At 39.7% G+C, this 19538-nt stretch overlaps 1 protein-coding gene across 3 annotated transcripts in view; it reads right to left on the bottom strand.

The window, feature by feature from the left end:
* Positions 1 to 19538, bottom strand: part of CHD7 (chromodomain helicase DNA binding protein 7) — a 198051-nt gene that overhangs the window by 88445 nt on the left and 90068 nt on the right. The window lies entirely within an intron of this gene.

The following is a 19538-nucleotide window of genomic DNA, read 5'->3' as shown; positions in this document are numbered from 1 at the left end:
TCATCAAAAAAAACCCTTATTTTTTTAGCAAGAAAGTTTTTAAATAAACAGTAAAAAGGGACAACTTAGTAATACAGTAAAAAAATTAGTTCAGCATGAGGAAAACATTCTCATTCAGCTGAAGACACTGTTCACTTTTTTTAGCAGCCTGTATAGGAAATGATGAATGACAAACTAGTAGCAAAGCTAAACCATACAGGATGAATTCAAATGGAATTCTTTCCCCCATGTGGGAATGGGAACTCAAATAAAGATATATAATTAGGCCACTTTCAAAAAGAACAAGTCTACTGAGTGAGCATCGCAAGGCTCAGGTCCTGTGAAAGTTTAAAATCAAAGTGTAAACACATAAATCTTACACAGTACAGGTCATTTCTGATTTGAATAACATCAAAATGCCATATTAAAAGCACCCACCCAGACTTAATGGCTTCAAATTGGTTAAATTTCTTGTACTAATATGAAATGCAGATAGTTTTTCATAAATTAGTAAGGATTGCATTTCCAAATTTCACTGAGGGAAAGAGAACCCAAACAGTCATTTCGGCATGCTTTGCAGGAGATTATATTCACTATGTGTTTACCCAGAGAGGGTCAGAAATACTATAAAGAATACCAGTAACTGGGATGGGAAGCTCAAGTGATCAGATGAGATCAGAGTCAGTGACTAAGCCTTGCAGTTCACAGTGCAAACCAAGCCAGGAGTAGAGTGTTATGTCCACTGTCAATTATGACATCTAATGAACCTTTACATTCCAACAAGATACTTGAAAATGTTATTAATGTATCTGCAAATGCCACTCATTTTCTGCCTTTTTCATATAGTCTCCAGACACCTACTAGTAACCGTAACATAAACAGCAACAACAACAGCTGCCAATGTTTACTGAACAATCTTACTATGTGCTAGACATGTGCTAAGTACATTATACCCCTGACACCATTCAATCCCCACATCAGTCCTAAGAGCTAGATACGGTCACGGTCACTCTTAAGGTGCAGTGACGAGCCCAAGGAGTTACACATATGGTTGAGTGACAGAACTGAGACTGGCATCCAAGCTGATGGCTACAGAGCCCATGCCCTTGACCACAGCACCTCCAAAAGAGGAGTAGGCAGGAGAGCACAGGTCCAGGTCTGAAGGGGATGCAATAGTAACTCAGAAGATGTGACTTACCATCAGCATTAGATGGTAATACAACTAACATTTGCTGAGCATCTATTCCATGCCATGTACTAAACTGAGTGCATCCAGAGTTAGCTCACCTGAATCTCACAAGAAAGATGCGATTATTTTCCCCCATCTTTCAGAAAGGAAGTAAAGTTTAAGCAGGTTATGTGACCACCAAAGGCCACACAGCAGGGAACAGAGAAGAGATTTGAGACTAGCTTTCCTAAATCCAGACTCTGCCCATCTCCTGAAATCTTATACATACGTATCCTTCTGGGAAAGGTGTTCACAGGTTTCATCTGATTTCCAAAGTGTTTGGTGACCCAAAAACCACTTAAAAAAAAAAAAAATCACCGCCTGAGAAGAAAGGTAGTTATACTGTTTCCATTCAATTCCCCATCTGCAAAAGTACAGGAGAAAGCCCAGAACTATGAGGGAAGAGATAAAAACTCCAGTCCAGGCACTTCCATTAGCTTTATTATCTGCGGAAAATCATTGCACACTATCGTTTTCTTCCACTGCAAACTGAAGGATTTGGGTTAGGTGATTTCCAAAGTCCTTTCCAAAATCCTATGGTATTAGAAGAAGAACCTCAAACAGTGAGGATACAAGAGAAGAGAGAGAAGCAAAGGCACAAGTCTGAGAAGAACACACAGGTGTTAAGTCTACATGAGCAGGTTCCCTGCAGGGACAGCACAGCTAACCAAACACTGAGGAAACTTACCCCTGGCCTTCTATTTTTCCCTCACAAGCACCCTTTATAAAAGTCAACCGAGGTGCTTCCAAATTAGCGTCACCTGAGCATAAATGGCGATCTGAGTTAACTGCTTTATTATATTTAAATTGAAGTCAAATTAATTGTTACATATTATTTTCTAATGTAGATCAAAGAGAAAAAGCCGTATTTTTGAAAGGGACATAGACATCAACCTTATTTGGGACAGGCTATTTTCCAGGAAATGGAAGAAAAAGCATTTCCTGGAAAGGGGAGGAAAGAGAAAAGTCTACCAGTAAACAGTGCTTAAAGCTTAGAACGGAAATTAATTCCAGTGTGTGTACCTGTCTCTAATCTACATGGCACCGACTCCAGCAGCCACATGCCGGCTTCTGTGTGAGATGCCTGGTGCACACTGATGATTTAGAAAAAGCGTAGAACACCAAATATAAAAAGACTAAAAATTTATTTACACACTTTAGCATACACATAATTTTAGATGCTCCTTTCGGTAATAAATGAAGCCATAAATTAGTATCCCTTAAAAATTTTAATCTTTTGTAAGAAGGAGAAAATGTAAAGATTAAATACAAAAAACTATTAACCCTGTTTGATAAGCAGCAGAATTATGTTTTGGTACTATTTGAAATTGGGTGAAAGAGGTGCTCAGAAATATTACAGTGTTTACCAGACCTATATCTCCTTAAATCTTTTAGAGAAAAGCTGTTTTTGTAAACATTTAACAAAGAACAGATGGCCTGCCTTAATCATGTGGGGGGAAAAACCTGGAGCTCACAGTAATACCGTGACAGAGTCTCCCAGGCCCAGCCGTGTCCTGTCCTCTCCCCCATCCCCCACCCGCACATGGTAGAGTCTTCTCTAATGCTATTTAATTTTACAGCAGACATTTTTCCATCAATTCCCACTGCCTGGCAGGTAATCAATGCCATTAACATCTGATATTACCATACAGGGCACTCCTAAAACCTCTAATTTATTAGAGTAAATGTAGAGAATATTAGATACCAAAGGTATTTTGAAATACACCCTGTAAGATTTTCTGCTTGACACAGTTTTCTGTTGGAATATTATGCAATATATAAGGACCAGGCCATGAACTTTTGGAACTAAAACAGAATTACTGATATTTACCATATTTTGTCATGTGTAATGTGCACTTTTTCCCTAAATTTTAGAGGGAAAAATAAGGATGTGCATTATACACAGGTAGTACTAATTCTTTATCTATATAAATGTTTTTAATTCTTTTACTTATGTTTATGCATTAGAAGTATAACTCTAGAAAGCAATAACAATGTCTGTATGCAAAATAATACTCGAATACAATAATCAGTTTAGTTTCTAAATATAAATAATTGAATTGAAAAACTAAAACTAAAATTTTTTTCCTGAAAGTTTGGGCCAAAAATGTGGATGCACACTGTACACTGGAGCACACTATACACGGCAAAATATGGTAAAACTTTAAATGAAAATGATTCAAGGTGTGTATGTGCACGTAATCAAAAAAAATTACCATAAATTAAAGGTAATTGTTTTTATCCTTAATTTCATTTTTTGTAACACACACACACACACACACACACACAAATGTGTCTTATATGAAACAGCAGCATGGACAGGATACATATTAACCAAAGGAGAGCTATGGTGGGAAAGTGAGGGTAATCCCCCTGTCACTTTTCAACAAAGATGGCCCAACATGTTCAGGAGTATGAAAAAAGTGAAGAGGAACTTTTCCTCTATCTCAAGTGTATTTTTCATCCAACATCCATCAGTATATTTCTGATTTTTTTTATTTTGGATTATTATTATTTTTTAATTTTATTTTAATTTATTTTCTCAAATACATTTGTCTCTGCCTACCCCCCACCACTTTCCCGTGTCCCCTCCCTCTTTCCCTCCCTCAGCTCTTCCCCTTTGGTTTTGTCCATGAGTCCTTGCTATATGTTCCTTGACTTTTTCCTTCCCTTCCTTTTCCCTGCCCCCCGCCCTCCTTCCCTCTTGTCTCTGTTGATTTCTTTTCCTTTCAGTGTTGCTGGTCTTATTTTCCTTGTATATTTCTGATTTAATCTAATTCAATTGTGTTGTGCCTTCATTATAATCTTGAAGCCTCAACCTGTTATTGATGTCGAGTAACATGAGCAACCAACATAATATTAACAGGGTGCCACGTTCCCCATGCATACAATCTCTACAAACTAACATTTTGTAATATAAGACATCTATGGAAACTCCATTTACCAAGTGATGCAAACAAGTCTAAAATCAAAATACTACTTTATGATAAAGAAAAGATACTACCGACTAGACAAGGGTAACATCCTTCGTCTGGGAGACACGTCCCTTCCCGCAAACTAAGCTAGAGGGAGGCACTTGTGCTGTGAGACAAACGAAGATTCTGCAGGACAAGTGGCAGACCAATTAAGACCCAAGGAACAACAAACACCCTAAACTATTATTTAAATGATTTGTAAAAATATAAATATCAAGAACTCATTTAAGACTGAAACTTACTTTTCTTAATATGGCTTTGGAAACACATTTCTATTACCGATATTCTTCACTCTTATTTTTCCAATATTTCCCAGGTTCTCGATCCCTTGATACTCTTTGAAAAAGGAATTCCAGTTTGAAAATAAAAGCTCAATCTTCAGCCAAAGAGTGTACAAGGGTTCAGTAAGTCCTGTTGAGATTTTAACACCCTTTTCTTGTCAATGGCATTGATAAAAGCAGCAGCACTCAATATCTTGTGTTCAATTCATTTACTCATTCAACAAATATTTGAGGATATAACAGTAACCGAGGCTGCTACCGGAGCTGCCAGGTGAGGGCAGAGCACCTGACCCAGGCTGACACTGAGGAGGCTTCCTGAAAAAAGTCAGCCAGGTCCTGGCCCAGGGTTGTCGACTCCTCAACGGACCTAGCCTTAACTGAATCATGCCTGAGAGTGGATGACTAAAGGCATAAAAATGTATTTCAAACCAGTTTTTAAAATCTTCTTTGTGGGGAAGTAGATCAAAATAAGCAGATACTAGTTTAAACAGTCAACTAAAATAATTTTTAACTTTGATTCTTTGATGTAAAACAAGTATAAAAATATTCTTAAGAGAATCAAGGGTTGGAATATTTTTTGTTTGGCTAATTTGGTACTAGAGTCAGGGCCTCAAGTTCAAGCCTTCTATATCAGTTTTATTCAGCTCATTCTTAACAAGTTCTAGGAAAAACGATATAGTGAATGAGTACATTTATGGACCAAGTAAAACAAATAAACAATATTGGGATTGCTGGTCATACAAATTAAGCAGGTAAAATGTATAGAACATTTTTAAGTTTAGGATATTAAAAGCTGTCACATGAAAAGACAACTCAGTTCACATGAGTTTAGAGATCTCTGGGCTAAGCAAAATCAAATGGTTTTCTCTATAGCAAAACTCTCCAAGACCTTTCTATACTCTGAGGGGAGATGGTACACTGTGTGTCCTAAGGGATGCTACTTAACCACAGCATCCCTTTTTCCAAGACTATTTTGAATAAAAATGTTCTTCAAAATATACTTTGGATCATATTGAAACAAGCTAAAGCAAAGCAAAGTCATCTGCTCCTCCGGGGTGGGGATGAATATGTGTGCATGCATGTGTGTGTGTCTGTCCCTGTCGGCCTCAAAGCAGTGGTTATCCAATATTTTATAAGATAGCATATGACCCTATAAACAAATATAATGTTATATAAAATGTACTTAAACAGCTCACTGAATTGGCAGTTTCTTCTAGGTGCAATTTAAGTCACTGGCAGGAATAAAATGGGAATCTTAGTATAATCATATAAAGATGACATATAATTTCTGTTATATACACAGTCAAGATAATTACCAAGTTAAATAAAGTGAATGTTGAAATATCGTAATGTAATAATTTACATTTGCCTGTAACTCAGAGTCATTAAATTTTAGAATTAATTTTTTTTAAATTACTAATGAAATATCTCTTTTAAAAATTATCTGAAGGCATTTCTGAACCCCTGGTTTTCCGCTTGTGTTTTTAAACTGTCCTTAGAATAGACATGCCATACAAGCAAAATCTTAAAGAGCTACAAATTACATGAGCCACTTCAATGACATGACAATTACAAACACATTTTGAATTAGTACAGTCCAAAATAAGGAACAAAGTGGTTATGTTATATTTAATGTTAAATAGTTTCGCATCTAATATTGAATACTGACCATCTTCTAGGTATTTAGGAATAAAACTCTAGGAACTGTCACAAATAGCATTTTTAATATGTAAAACACTGTTGCAGTGTTTTTACAGTCAGTGTGACTAGAGTAACACAGCAGTGAAATCCCCACCCTCAGTCTCTGAGAAATCCTATGTGGACTTGTTCTCTGTGCTGAGCAGGCCATCACACTGTCCTGTGGCACCTGCAAGGCTGCCTCCAGCCTGGCCCCACTCAGGGTGATGGCAAAAAGGGAACAGGGTGCAGGCTGGTGTTCACGGAGAGACAACTCTAAGACTGCCAGGCAGTCTCTGCTAAGCACCTTACATCCCTCTTCTCCTCAGCCCCTATAATAACCCCATGAGGCTGGTGAGATGGTGATACAACTGCTCTTTTATAAATGACACTTTAAGATGAACTTGCCCAAAGTTACGCAGATAGAAAATGCCAAACCTGACATTCTCGCTACATAGTCAGTGAGAAGGTGACTGTGGTCAACACATGGCTGCAGAGGGGCAGTGAGGTCTCCAAGCCTAGTTGTGGTCACAGTACCACAACTGTGGAACAAGCCTGGGAAGCCACTTACTGTCTTTCTCCAAAACCATAAACATCTTAGTTCTAAGACCCTAAGCCTAATCTACAGGCTAAAATAGCTTTTAATCTACTACAAATTTAGAATTTTGCCTTCAAAGGGTCAGAAGAAAATTCTAGTTTAGTTTCAAACTAAAGCTGTAGAGAATCACTAACTTTTCTCCCAAAGATAAAAATGTGGCTAAGAACTGAAATTCATATTGTACTTTTCAGCTAGCAAACATTATCCAGTTTGAATCTCAAAATCACCATATGACAGAAGCTGAATTCAATTCAATCAACCTGATTTGTCAAAGGAACTGAACTGAGTCTTCCAGAACCAGAAAAAGGTTAAATAATAATAATAATAATAATAATAATCCCACTGCCTACTCTCTACTATATTTCAAGGACTCTCACATAGCCAGTTCTTTTCTCCAGTTTGGTATAAGATCATTCTACTCCTTAGGAAAAGCATGAGATGAAGTAGCAGGCTTGCATTTAAGAAACATGTCATCAAAATAATGTATCTACACAAACACACACACGCGCGCGCGTGCACACACACACACAGACACCCCCCAGGGCACAGAAATGAGCTGATGTTAAACTGAACATACTTTACATGTATCTCAATTGTTTCATAAATGCTTGGAAAAAATAGCTTGTTTATAAAAAGATTTGAATTATGTTTTTCATGTGTTGGTTCTCAAAAAAGTGTATGCAGGTAATCAGACTGTATTCCTGATCTTGAGAATCATTTCCTGAAGTACTTTTAATTGAAAGGAAAAAAACTGTGGTGGGGCCAAGAGAACCTATCACTAATTTGTGCAGGGGAGAAACACAAACAACCCCAAATTTAATGCTATTCAAAGTCTACTACAGTAATGGCGAATAACTTCTTAGGTCTCCTGGGCCACAAGCAGAGGGGTAGCCCCCAGTACACAGCATGCCTGCTTAGAGATGGCATCCATTCTCCTCCAACAGCATCTCCTCCAAGAAAAAAGCACCATCTGCAACATGGACATCATGGTGTTTCTGACTTACAATAAGCAAACCATAACATGAACCCATTAGAGGAATCTGAAATGCAGTCACTTTCACTCTTTTGTTCTAGATTTCTTAGTGCCTTAAAGCAGGACATATAGAGTACTACAAGTTTTACCAAACATTATTCTCTAGAAGTAAAAATTGGAGGGGAAAAAAAAGAATACACTCAGCATCCTTAACAAAGTCAATTTCACTCTCTCTCTCTTCCCTCTTTCTTCTCTTTTCTTTACCACCTTGCATGTAGTTTTATTCCCTTAGTTGCCTGGACTCAGTAAGTATCAATGAATGAGAATCTATAGACCCAAATCCCAGTTCACAGGCATTTATCAAATTAGCTCTTAGGTCCATATTGTTCTCAAATGAGCACGTGGAGGCTTGAATTTAGCAGCAGCTATCTAGACCTGGAACTACCTAGCTTACTAGGGATCAAACCCAGCAAAACATAAGATGACAATGCTTCCGGGCTGGCCAAAATGTTTTGCATAAATAGGACCTATTCAAAGACGGCAAAGACAATGACCAAACTCACTTAAAAAGTTAACTAAAAAGTTAAGCTCAATTCTAAAATTCTTTGCTGTACACTTACACTGTATTTTGCTATCACTGGTACACTACCCTACAAAGGTCAATGTTAAAAGCAATTTACTATGCTATTCCTATGAATTTACGAAGTCAGTCTTCGCCAGACTGAAAGGAAGGTGTGTGTGTTATCTAACACTGAACAACCACAGAAGGTTTGTGTAGAAATGGGAATAAAACAACCTTTGAGGGGGAAAAAAGTCAATTTACAAGGAGCTTAATGATAAAGCTAATTTACACTCTAGGCAAGTTTTCCAGGATTCAGAGATCGTCAGTTTAGCAAATGTAGTTGGCAATAAATGCTTAATGACTACTTTGGTCCTATAAAAACTCACCCACATCTTGTAGGAGGTAGAATTCTAAGGTGGCCTCATGCTCTCCTCCTTCTGACTGTGGGGGAACCTGTGGCTTCTGGCAACAGAACATGGCAAAGGTAAAAGAATTTCACAGGTGTGATAAGGTCCCAAATCAGTTGGTTTTGAGTTACTCAAAGAGGAGATTATCCTGGCTGGGCCTGAGTTAATCAGGGGACATGTGTAAAGCAACTGACAGTACAGGGAAACCCACCATGGTGAGGAACTGTAAGAAGCCTTGAGGAGCAGTGGGCGGGGCAACAGCCGGCAGCACTGAAGCCCCAGTCACAGTAGCAGGAAATGAATTGTCAACAACCTGAATGAACTTTGATGCAGATTCTTCCCTAGTCAAAATTCCAGATTAGAACGCAACCCTGACACCTGAGAGTAGTCTTGTGCGATGCTGTGCTCAAACCTGGGCTTGCAGAAACAGGTAGATAAGAAAGGGATGTTGTTTAAAGCCACAAAATTTGTTATGCAACAATAAACAAAAAGCACATACTTTAGTGTCCTCTGCAACTCTCATCTGAAATTTGTTCAGTCTTTTTTCCCATCCAGGATCCCCTGTCCATGCTAGACATGCGTCATTCCACACAAAGGCAGTTTAAGAGTATCTCCCTATACCTTTGTAACGATGCTGCTGTGATGGCAGCGCCGAGCACTTCTGTGACAAGCACTGTTCCAGGTTCACAACAACCTTATGAAATTATCCCCATTTTCTAAATGGGAAAACTGGGGCACACAAAGAGGTTAAGAAAGTTGCCCAAAATCACAAAGAGCTGGTTTTAAGAACAGTCAGGATTCAACCCAGACAACTTCTCTGCAGAGCCCACGTCTCCACCATTACGCCTACTTGCCGAATCGCTGCAGCTCGTGCACTCCTGCTGAAGCTTCTCCAAAAGCAGGAAGCAGCGATGGCAGGGAGAGCTGGTTCAGGGAAACCACTGGACAGTGGTGGGTCCCACCCAAACATGAAGAGTCCAGATGAAATCAGAGGCGTGGCAGTCACAGGCAAGCTGTAGCCTGACATTGTTAGTTAACTACCACTCAAACCATCGCAGGGAGGGGATTTTTAAAAGAAAATAACCTCATTTGCAAATTTAAAAAAAATATAAGAAACTGCACTATCAACAATATTAAAGGCTCTTGATACTTATTTTAAAAGAAAGTTTATTGTACATCAGAAACAGTCAGTTAACACTTACAGGGGATGGTGTCCCCGTGACTCCTTCCAGCTGGAATTACACATGAAACAGAAGATACCAGAGCAATTAAGTATTTTATAAACACTGCTGAAGGGTCAAAAAGAGGGAGGTTCACTCACTGACTAATAACGCAGTAATAAACAAACAGCAATGTTATGCAACTGAGAAAATTGTTATAATTGAATCTACACAGCTGGGCAGGAATAGAAGCCTGCTTATATATATTAGTTCACAAATGCTTTGTGTGGGGTAGGCTTTAGATTTAAACTGTTTCAGATTTGAGTCCCTCTCACAGTCAGATTTTTTTAATCTGAATATAATTCCACAATTACAATTGCAGAACAGACAGTAACTTAAGAAACTGCTCCACCAATTATTTGCTTTTCCATTTATATTACAGAGAAATAAGTATGTACCTATGGGTTAGGAAGTTAAGCTTTCTTGAGATGTACTCTTTTTAAATCTGTCCTGGAGATACTTACTTTTACCTTGTCATGAGCAACCATCTAAATAATGAATGAATGTACCTCCCAAGCATGCTAGACAAACAAAGTAGCTTTTCCCATTTTAATATTTAGCCCCCACTGTGTTCTTGGAGTTTCCTTCATACCTTGGTATTTTCCCCTTTGAGAACATAGGCAAAAAAATGCTGCTGATTAGCATACTTAAGCTCACATATACGTGTCACATACAGACAAAAAAGCATGATTCCTATTTCTCAGCATTAGAATCAAAGAACCACTATCCGCTTAGACTCAAGAATGAGCTTGACAGAAGTCCACCATCCTCCCGTCAATTAAATGTAGTTAAAACGCAAAGTGAAACAAAACAAGTTTCTTTTTGGGAGATATTCTAGATAGATATTACCCTTATTACTATATGGAATTTTTTTCTTAACTGCCTGACTAAAATCTGAACAATTTTGTGATCTATGTCAACTTCCCGGCTGCATAAAACCTAACTAACTTCAAACAAAAATGGATGATTAACTAACCAACAGGGCAGAGGTACAAATGTATCTTCTACAGGCACACATTTTACATCAATGGTATCTATTTTTATGAGATAAAAGTACTAAAGCTTTAATGGTGGCAATTAAAAGAGCCCAGAGTTTGAGTAGCTCAATGGCTGAGTCACAGACCTTTTACCTATAATGGGATCCATTATATCCCTGAACTCAGTTTGAGGGAGTGAAAGAGGAACAGATTTTTAAATATGGTTATAAAACAGCAGTACCCTCTGAACTAAGTTTAAACTGCTGTGTGATTTACCCTGCACCTTAATGTCAACATCCATTCAGCACCTTCTTTATAGTTCTTAAATACTTACATCTATTTAAAAACATTGAACAATTTGAAAATGCTACAAAGTTGCTGTTATGTAATCATTTGTATGAGCAATTTGTTTCTGTCTTAATTTATTTACATTAAAAATGTGTCTGTTCTACAAATGCATAACTGCAGATGACTTCTGACAAAATATCGTCATTTTTGCCTAAAATATTTATATTTTGATATTCTCTATTAAAATACAATTTAGAGGGAGTGAACAGAATATAATTTGCAATAAGACGGTATGTTCTGGTAAAGGAGTGGGGCTTTTTTATGGTAGTTTAATATTATTCAAAAATATTAGGATAATAAGCTCTGTAGTTGCAAATTTTAATAATCAACTAACATCCAATACTAACCACTTCACAAGTTCAAGAACCTAAAGACATTCTCTTTGACTTCTATTACAGCACATCCAGAAAAGTAAATAAGTAATTATCCTGGGAACGATCTCACAAGTTTTTTAATGTTACCATCATTCTCCTCAGGGACAACTGACAAACAGAAAACAACACACAAAATGGATTTACCTCTGACCAGGAAAGACCAAAGGAAGAAGAATGGGTGACAGTCACAGAGCAGCCGTGGCCCAGAAGGTCTTTCAGGGTTGGTGGGTCTGCTGTCCCCACCAGCATTAGATGGAGAGCACCAGATGCTTACCCGAGTACATATATTCCTCTACATGATGGCAGCTCTTTTTAGGTAAGATGTCTAAAGGAAGGATAGCACTTCCTTTTGAGGATCCACTACTAGGGTTGGTTTTTCACCACTTACTCTGCGGCAGCTTTACCAATCAAGTAGGAAGACAATCATCTCAAGATGCCCCAACTTCCTCATCTGTGAGACGACATTGGGTGAGCTGATTTTACGAGTCCCCCCCCAACTCTAAGACTAAGTCTCTACTGCTAAAATCTGGCTTCAGTCCTGCTACAATGATAAGTACCCCACACACCTAAAAAAGACATGAGCGTTTGTATGGGGGAGTGGGAAAATGAAGATAATTTCAGAGGGAAATGTTAAGGAAGCTTCTCAGATAAACATGAAAAAACTAATAGAACTGATTAAAAAATCTACAGTAGAAAGCCCAAAATTAAATAAGATATACCAGAATTAGCATAACAAAATCTTAAAATACAGTTTACTTCCCCCACAAAAAAGGAAAACTTTCAGAACAGTATTCTAGTAGTACATAATCTCATTTCACATACCTAATGAATGTCTACTAGGTTTTTTCACATTAAGCTTTGTCTCTGCTGCATATAACACATTTGTGAGCCTCTGGAGTCATAGATCCATACCAAAGCAACCACAGAGAGGTAAGAGACGGGACAAGAATTAAAGATAAAAAAACAGACATCACTCAGCATGAAGCCAAGGACCATGAGAAATCATATACAAGAACTACTGCACAGGGTAAGTTTCTCACCCAGAAAAGGTCTGCTGAGACTTTCAGAGGGGGACAGTGCTGAATTCAGGGACACAAGGACAGGGAGTTTTCAGGGACCTGAACTCCTCAGGGCACAGCTGAGAATGCAGACTGCAGCAAGAGATCTTCAACTCTGAGCACCGTGAGCCTCCAAGGCCAAAAACACCAGCCAAGACATGTGCTACACTGGCTTCAAATCACCCCCAATACATGATGCCCTTGTAGCAACACTCTTGAAAATAGTCATTTAAATGAAGTCCACCCTACAGAATGATTTAAATAACTATGCCCTCCAAATTTATCTACCAACCTAGTTTTTTATTCGCTTCCTGCCTTTCCACAGTTCCCCACATCTTCCTCTAGCTCTTGCCACCTTTCTTCGCTACCTTTATAGCAGAATCCTTGACAGTATTTGCTGTATTCTCCCTCCTTCCACTCACTCTTAAATTTGTTCTAACCACACTACTATTCTACAAAAACAGCCCTCGTCAAGGTGATCTCCAGTGGCCTGCTCTTTGCCTCTCACTGCTCCTGACCCATTAGCAGGGCGGGCACAGCTATCATTCCTACCTTCTTCAAATGACTTCTTCCAGGGCAGCCCTCTCTCCTCCTACCTTGCAGGCTCTTTCTCTACTGGTTTCTCATCAACTTCTCAACCCATAAGTGCTGAGATGCGCCAATCCTTCATGTTTGGATCTTAGCCCTGTCTATGCATCCTCCCTCCTCAGATGCCATGCTCTAAACACTATCAATAGGCTGATTCCCAAAGTTCTTTACTGAGCACAGACTACTCCCCTGAGTTCTCTATTTCTCTATCCAACTGTCTACTTGACATATCCCCTTGGATAGGCCAATAAGCATCTCAAATTTAATGAATTCTAAAACAAATTCTTGATTTCTCCACCAAACTCCATCTCCATAAATTGTTATTCCACCAGCAGCAGAAGGTAAATATGTGAAGTTGGCCCTGATTCTTCACGTAAGAATAAACTGCCTTCAATCCAATCTGTAAATCCTATTGGTTCCACCTTCAACAGAGAAAATACTTCAGCAACCCCCTCCTACCACTTGCTCCTTCAAGGACTGTAAGACCTTGCCTGGGCTCCCCCAAGAGCCCCTATAACTGGCCCCCTGATTTGTAGCCTTGCCCCACAGATAGATTATTTGCTACAGTCTGAGTGATCCTTTGAAAAAGCAAATCCACTCATGCCACATCACATCTGTTCAAAACTTCCAATATTTTCTAGTTTTATTCACAGTAAAATCTGAAGTCTCACCATGGCCTATGAGGCCTTAAATGATATGGACTCCTGCTACCTCTCTAATGTCATCTGCAATTCTCCCTCTGCCTTCTCTCCTCCACTTCAACCACATTGTTCCTTGCTTACAGTCTAGCAACAAAGGGCAAGGGCCCTTCTACCTCAGGGTCTTTGCACAGGCTGCCTCTGTTCTCAGAGCTCTTACCCAAATATCTCATGGCTCTCTCCCTTGCTTCCTCCAGGAGGCTTAGGCACCAGCATATTAAAGCAAGTGTGACAAAATGTTAACAATGGGTGATTTTACATAAAGGATAAACATGTGCTCATTGCATTACTTATTTCTGCAACTTTTCTGTAGATGGGAAATTTTTCAAACATCAAAGTTAGAAGAGGCAAGTCTCCTTGCTACCACAATATTACACTCCTTTGTACCCGTTGCTAATCATTCCTCCCTCATTTGCCCTTTCCAGACTCTCTCCCTCTAGTGTTTTCTCCTACATATCGGTGTGCCTCAGGATTCCATTGTCCACATGGCACAGTCCTGCAGACCCAGATGCTTGTTTCCACCTAAGACTGGCTATTTTCCCGGGCACCTTCAGATCAGCAATCCAAAATCACTCTCCTCTGTTGACAACCCTATTTTCCTGTCTTGGTTAATGTCAATTCCCAGTCACTCAACCTTGCTTCTTCCTCATCCTCACTGGACACATCCAAATGGCAGTTAGGACCTGCTTCTCCTCTATCTACTACTCTAGTCCCAGCCTGCCACCAAAGGGCTTCTTCGCTAGTCTTGCTCCTGTCAGACTGACCTTCTTCAATGTACTGTAGTCCCTCCTTATCCACTGCTTCACTTTCCACAGTTTCCATTCCCCCAAAGCATTAAATGGAAAAGACACAGAAATAAACAATAATTTTTAAATTGCATGTGGTTCTGAGTAGTGCGATGAAATCTCACGCCCTCTTGCTCCATCCCCCCTGATACGTGACTCACCCCTTTGTCAGCATCTCAGTGCTGCACACACTCCCTGCTGGGCAGCCGCTCAGCAGCCGGCTCAGCGATCAGATCCACTGTGGTGGTTTCGCAGAGCCTGGCTTCAAGTAACCCTTACACGTTACTCAGTAATGGCCCCAAACACATTCACATAACTTTTATTAGAGTATATTGCTATAATTGTTCTATTTTATTAAGTTATTGTTGTTAACCTCTTACAGAGCCCAATTTATAAATTAAACTTTATCACAGATATGTATGTATAGGGAAGAGTAGTATATACACAGGGTCCAACACTATCCGTGGTTTTAGCCACCCACTGGGGGTCTTGGATAACATATCCCCGTGGATAAGGAGGGACTACTGTACTCTCTGTGTCATAACAAAGAGATCATTTTAAAACACAAATCACCTCCGCTACTTCTCTTTGTACAATCTGTCAATGATTCTCCATCAGCTACATTTAAAACTGAGACTCTCGTTGGCTGGTTAGGGTCTTCCCCATGCCCACCTCTCCAGCCCTGCGCCCTGCCTTTATCCACCACACACACTGGCACCCGCTGGCTAACAACTGCAGTCACACAAATGCACTCTCTTCTTTCCCAACTGTGCTGGTAAACATGTCACTCCCAGCTGGAATGTCACTCCTACTCTCTCCTCCCAGATAAATTCTACTCAATCTTTAAATCTCGCTTGAAACATAACCTCTTCCTGAGGCCTTCCCTGATCTCTCTAGGTGGAGTCAAATACTCTCACGAGGCCAAGTAACATTTATCACATTACTTGACTGTTTATTATTTATTTATTTAAGATTTTTCTAGCCCTTTCAACTGTGAGCCCCTGAAGGACAGCAGCATGTTATGCTCCTCTTCTTATATATATACACAGGAGTAGATACATATAGGAATGTGTGTGTGGTGTGATATATACCATAGGCTCAGCATTTACTGACTGAATACCAAAAGCTCCCCAAACCTCCTTGGAATACTAACAGGGATGTCACATCCGCAGCCTCTGTCCTGACCGCACATGCTCTTCAGGTACTCCCACTGCCTCATTCGTTTACACCTTGCAGCAGCTGTAGCTCCAAGGTGCCCAGAAGACTCTCCGAAACCACTTGGAACTAAAAATGCATACATAAATAAATGACATTGACTAGTCCAAAGCAATGTTGAAACATCTGCCATCCTTTCAAAGGACCATGCTCTTCCCTGATTCAAGGACCACCTTTCTACCTAGCCCTGAAATAATTAAGCTGTGTATCTACTCCCATACAAGTCTTTATTTCTTTCTTTTCACTGCAGTTATATCACTGCCAAACTGGGATTTTTTAAGAGGAGAGTATTTTTTCCCTTTATTTTTATTGTTGACACTAGTGCAAATGTCCCCATTTTCCCCTTTTACCCACCTCCACCCATCCCCCGCCTCTGTTTCCTCTGGCCATCACATTGTTGTTTGTATCTATGAGTTATACATATGAGAATAGATTATTTTTATACCTCCATGACCTCACATAGTGACTGGATGCTGTAAATGTTCAACAATGTTGCCTGATGAATGAATGAATGAATGAATGAATGAATGAATTGAATGAATAGATAAGGTTTTCATTCCATCTTTGAATATCCTAAATAAGACTCAACAGGCAAGAAATGTTGCCTCTCTACTGTGAACTAATTGCAATCACTCACCTCATTCCCAGAGAGAGGCTGCCCAACAATAGCACCCCCTAGAGAAAGACCTAGAAAAAGTTCCCAGAATCTGACCTCCCAAAACAAAAGGGTACAGACATTTTCCAGTAATTGCTGAGCTACACTGATCATATTTTTATTAAAAATGGCTTATAATTTTACTGTTGCAATTTTAAAATAAACTTTATAATTCTAATGGCTTTGAATTGTGAAGTACTTCAGTCACTTTAGGTGGAGGTTGAGGCATATTTGCAAATGTTGACATGTGAGCTTTTCTCCTTTTGGCTCTGACCACAGCGCATCTACTGGAGGGAATGGGGGGAGGGCTATCTATCCTCTGCTGAAGTCCAAGGACAGCCCTTGAGCCAGAGACAGGGCAGGAGACAGGGAGGTCTGAGTGGGCAATGGGCTGGGTTGGGAATGGAGCGTCCAGGGGGTCTGTGCTGGATTTAAAGGGCTTCAGTTCCATTTCCAGGCCCCAAGATCACAGAGCCTGAGATTAAGCTCAGTATACATGAAACTCAATGTCTAAACCTCAAATTCCAAAGTTAACTCATCATTTCACCTCCTCTCCTCTGTTCCTAAAAACAAAACAAAAATCTTGTGTTCTTTTTCTTGAATTCTTCTACCTAACTGTGATGCCACCACTCACCTAGTACCCAAGCAAGAACTGTGGTAATCCAGTTCCACGTCCTCAGCTTCTCTATGCACACTACCACGGGCTTAACTCAAGACCTGTGACCTCCCAGCCATCTTTTCTCAAGGCCCTCGTCATCCAAGACAGCATCTAACAGACACATGTGGCTACTGAACACTTGAAATGTGCAAGTCTGAACTGAGAAGTGCTACAAGTGTAAAATCGCATCATATCGCAGACTTAGAACAAAAAAAGAATGTAAACTATCTTGCCAGCATTTTTATATTAAGTACTGTTTGTTGAAAAAAATATTCAAATATTACATGCTGAAACAATGTTTTGAATATTACATTAAATAACATATATTAAAATCTATATCAAGATAAGGAGATAAAGCAAAAAAGGAAAAAAAAGAGAAACCTCATAGGCACAGACAAGAGTATGGTGATTACCAGAGAGAAATGTGGGTGAGGGGAAGAAGAAGGTAGAAGAAGGAAAAGGGGGGATAAATGGTGATGAAAAGAGACTTAACTTGGGGTGGTGAACACATAATACACAGATGATATACTATAGAATTGTACACCTGAAATCTAGATAATTTTATTAAGTAATGTCCCCCCAATAAATTCAATTTAAAAATTCTATTTCACTGTTTCTTTTTGCTTTTTTAATGTGACAACTGAACAATGTTATACAACATATGTGGCTCACATCCTGTTCCCACTGGATGGCGCTGCCCAGGATGACCTTCAGTTTCTTTGCTGACCTCACCCCTGCAGTCTCACCTTCTCTGCGCCCCCCCCCGTCCTCCAGGTTGCTGTCTTGTGACCTGCATGACTCCTATGCCTCAGGTACAATTCAGCCCAGAAGGCACCTCCTCTGGCAAGATGTCTCTGTATATCATTCTCTCCACATACCACTCTCCCCACCCCAAGACACCTGTTCTCTCCTATACCTCTGTCACAGCAGGCTGCACACTGGACGAACACCTATAAAACATACATGCCATGCACTGAGGATATGACAGAGAAGGTGACAATGAACAAGAGCCCTGATCTCATGCCGCTAAGAATATAGTTGAGCAACGATATTTTAGCAAACATGTAGTCACAATGGTAGTAATAATATAATGTAACATTAACACAATAGCAATTTACAGGCAATATACTGTGTACCATGCACAATTCTAAGTACATTTCATGTATTATTACTTCATTTAATCTAACATCATTATTAGATAGGTACTAATGTGATTCCCATTTAAGAGGTGAGAAAACTAAGGCCCAGAGAAGCTATGCAATTCACCCAAGGTCATACAGCTTTTCAGTGACAGACCTGGGACTCCCAGGCCACATTCTGCAACACCGTGCCATGCTGACTTCCAAGATGAGTCACTGCAAAGTGGAGAGAGCATGGGGCTGCGGTAGGTGCACGGAGGGGCTGCCTTGACCCCACCAGTCATGGGGTCAGAAGAGGTGTTGCAGAGGGAGTATTTTCCAAACTGTGGGGTGAATGTTCTGGACGAAAAACTCTGGGGCCGAAAGTTCTGGAAGAACTAAAATCAACTTACTATGCCTGAGGAGAAGAAAGAAAAAGCCATACTAGAGAAAAACAGTGCATTATTTACTGTAGTTTAAAAGGGAACTTTTTGAGAGAAATTGCAGAGTCCATGAAGACAGAGACAAGCTAAGACCAGAAGTCTGGTAAAGGACTAATCAAAAGCAGGGAAACAGGGCCTCCTCCCATGGCACCTAGAAGGAAAGAGGAGGCAATACTATAATCCCCATTCATTATCCTGATGAGCCCAGCCAGAACCTCCACATCTCTTACCTAAGGGAAACCTAGGCATCCCCAGTCCTCTAGAAGGAATTCCACTGGCACTGGCCAAAGGCTTCTGAAGATTTTACTAACTATCCAATGGAGACATACATCTAGAATTGAAGGAAATTTCCATTTACAAGGCTATGAAGTAGAAATGTTTCGAAACCACCAGCATAAGTATCTACCCAAGAGTACGTGGCAAGCAGACCAATGGGGATTCAAAGAAATCAAAAGAGCACATCCTTCTGTAAGGATCAGGATTTTTGCATAAGGGTGGCAGGGGGAGTTAAATAAGCTACTATACAAGCATGACATATTTTTAGTGCAGTTTACAATCATTATAAAGATAAAGTGTGAGACTTAAAAGAAATGCTTACCTTACCAATTAAATGAATACCACAGACATCCCCCCAACACACACATACACAGAGTCATACTTCTTTGTTTTTAGTGGTAGCAGATGTTAGGAAAGTGAGACAAGCAACACACAAACACTGCTA

Source organism: Pteronotus mesoamericanus, unplaced genomic scaffold (assembly GCF_021234165.1).
Source record: "Pteronotus mesoamericanus isolate MK-2021 breed Mesoamerican mustached bat unplaced genomic scaffold, CSHL_Meso_final scaffold_174, whole genome shotgun sequence".
Taxonomy (NCBI): Eukaryota; Metazoa; Chordata; class Mammalia; order Chiroptera; family Mormoopidae; genus Pteronotus; species Pteronotus mesoamericanus.
Note: the sequence above shows the minus strand (reverse complement) of the source record. Positions and strands in the feature narration are given on the sequence as shown.